Here is a 3,182-nt window from a genome sequence, read left to right on the forward strand (position 1 = left end):
GTACGCACCAAACAAGGAACACGACCGGCGAGTGTTCTTTGAGGGAATGGAAAATCACTTGCTATGCGATAAGCTAGTGATCTTACTCGGTGATTTCAACTGTGTTTGTGAACCAGAAGATAGAGTGAAGAAACGACCTATTCGAGATAAAAGTGAAATATTTTTAAGCGCAATAGTGGATGGACACAAATTAGGTGACGTGGGTTCTTTGTTTTCACGTAAATTCCCCTAGTTCACTCATTTTCAAAGAAATAGCCACGCTAGACTAGATAGAGCTTATATATCGACAGCTCTTCTACCTTCGTGCAGTAATTACACAGTCAATCATGTTTCTTTGAGCGACCACAGCTTAGTGTCTTTCTTGCTTGGAGCAGAAAAAAGAAAAAAGTACATTTAATTGGCAGCTCTGGAAACTTAATGACAATGTGTTGGATGACAAACCTTTCATAGATCACGCAATGGAAAACCTTAATGATTTACTTGAAGATCACCAGAACATAATTGGCAGATGGGAGAGTGTCAAACAAAAAAGAACGATTAAGGCGATAGAACGGGCTTCTGCACTTAAGCACAGTAAAATAAAACACGAAAAAGAACTGCAAGCCCAGTTATACTTCTTGATCAGCCAAGAAAGTGTTACCCCCGGCCTGCGCAGTAAAGAAATTCGAGACGTCAAGCGACAACTTGAGCGTATCGATGTCGAAAATTATAGAGGAGCAGTGATACGGGCTCGCGCAGAGCATTTGTGGATGGGTGAAACGCCCACCAAACGCACCTTTAGTGACGAAAAAAGGTACGCGACCAAAAAAGAAATCAAAGAAATAAGGTACCGAGGTGCAGTCACCGATAAGAAAAGTAATATAGAAGATGCTTTCGTAGAGCACTTTCGGAAATTGTTTGGTGAAAGGAAAGAAGTAAACAAGGGATTTGGAAACGCTTTTCTTCCACTTATGCCGCAACTAGATGAGAATGCAAAATCAGTCCTAGAAGCCTTAATTACATTAAAAGCAATTGAAGAATCAATCGATGATTTGAACCTCGGAAAGTCGCCTGGTCCCGATGGACTGGGTTCAGCGTTTTATAAGAAATTTAAAACTCCTATAGCCAAGGCATTGCATGCGGTAATACAAGAGGAGAGCTTCCCCTTTCCTTCCGTCAATCACATATCATTCTAATTCCTAAAACGGACGACCGCCTTAAGCAATTATTGGTAGGCTCTTACCGGCCAATTACCCTCTCTAACATAGATTACAAGATATTCATGAAGGTCTTGGTAACAAGATTACAAGGTTTTATTAAGGATATAATCGGACCACACTAGACGTGTGGAATTAAAGGTAGGAGCATAACGACGAACATTCATACAGCAAGAAATATTTTAGAGTGTTGTGATGTTTTTTCCAACCACGTGGCAATGCTCCAAATAGATCTGGAAAAAGCTTTCGGCCTTGTTACGCATGAAATATTGTTTGCCATTATGGAATATGTAAATGTAGGGAAAATAATACTGGAAGGTGTAAAAATGTCGTACACTGCATGCTCTGCCTCAATTATAATTAACAAACAAGTCAGCAAAAGCATCCATGTCGTCTCTTCAGTGAAACAAGGCTGTCCTCTGTCGTCACTACTTTTTAGCATTTATTTAGAGCCATTTTGTTTAAAGATTATTCAAAATGAGGAGAAAAGAGTCAAAGTATTATTTCACGCCGACGACATAGCTGTTTTCCGTACCGATAGAGAAAGTGTAACAAATGCGATAAAAGATGCCACAGCTTTCTGTCAATACACAGGGAGCAGAATAAACTGGAATAAATGTCAGGGTTTCTGGCATGGTGAATGGGATAATGTGCCTGTCACGTACGCCAACATTCAGTGGACGACTACTCCAAGTAAATACCTAGGCGTACCTCTACAACATTACAAGGATACACAAGAATACTGGAAAGAACAGACAGACAAGGCTCGAGAGAAAACACAAAAATGGGGAGGACGAGACCTATCAATTTTTTCCCGTGCCACAGTGTGTAACATTTTTATTATTGCTCGAGTATGGTATGTTTTGCAAGCGTTGCACATGTCGCTCATGAGTATTCAACGACCGCATAGAGTGTTTGCTGTTTTTGTATGGAACTCATCATGGGAAAGGGTGAGCCGCACAAATTTGTTCCTTTCAGTGCAATCGGGAGGACTGGGTTTGATTCATTTGTTCGTGAGACAAATTGTCTCTAGGCTCGTATATTATCGCAATCGAAGAAATCCTTTTTTAAGAAGTGTTATGCAAGTGAGATTGGCGAACGCATTGCCAGATGTCATTGTGTCATCATGCGCCCATATGCAGCGCCATGTCCGTGGATACATGCATGAAATTGTTGCGGCTGTCCAGTTTCTAAAAGTAAGATTTTCAATGGAATATCGCAGCGACGTCAAGAGAAAACACCTCTACAAAGACCTAATTGATGTGATGATGCCTGTTCCCTTGTATCGAAGGATGTACAATCCTGGGCCAGGCAGCAATGTGTTAAAAAGGGTTAAAAGAATGACTATCCGATAGTCAGTCAAAACATTCTTTTTCATGCTCCATAGTGGCACACTCTCTACAATACCGCGGCTAAAGGAAAAAGGGTTGTTGGTACCATGGTCGGTAGTCTGTGTAGTATGCAAAAGACCTGGAACAATCGAGCACACGTTTCTTGATTGTTGCTTTGCCGTATTCCTATGGGACATCTTGCAAAGAACCCTGAAAAAGAAACTGCCGCTTACACCCTACGGCATTCGATTTTTTCCGGTCGAAAGCGAAGGTGCGCCGTACGATATGCTAATGATTCTAGTGATGCACAGTGTTTGGAAAACCAGAATATCAGTGCGTAATGCGGACCTCAACGCGAGGTCAGCCCGGGACAACTTCAACGAAAGCATCGCATATTTACGAGATGTGTACAAACAGAAGGAAGAAAAGCCAGATTGGTGTGTTTACCTGGGCGAACTGCAGACCGTAAAGCGTTTTTAACCCACTTATGCTAGCCAGACACAAGCTAGCATTTTTAATGTTAAGTTATAATGTTGTTTTTCCACTGTATTGTGCCAAGTTGGCAATTACGAAAAAAAGAAAGTCCGCGTGGCTTAATGGATAAGGCGTCTGACTTCGGATCAGAAGATTGCAGGTTCGAGTACTGTCGCGGACG

General features: G+C 41.6%; 1 non-coding gene across 1 annotated transcript; it reads left to right on the forward strand.

Annotated features, from left to right (window-relative positions):
• The first annotated feature begins 3,109 nt into the window (after nucleotides 1–3,109).
• Nucleotides 3,110–3,182, forward strand: TRNAR-UCG (transfer RNA arginine (anticodon UCG)). The gene has a single exon. It is a non-coding gene; the product is annotated as a tRNA-Arg (tRNA).

The sequence above is a fragment of the Dermacentor variabilis genome, chromosome 3 (assembly GCF_050947875.1).
Source record: "Dermacentor variabilis isolate Ectoservices chromosome 3, ASM5094787v1, whole genome shotgun sequence".
NCBI lineage: Eukaryota > Metazoa > Arthropoda > Arachnida > Ixodida > Ixodidae > Dermacentor > Dermacentor variabilis.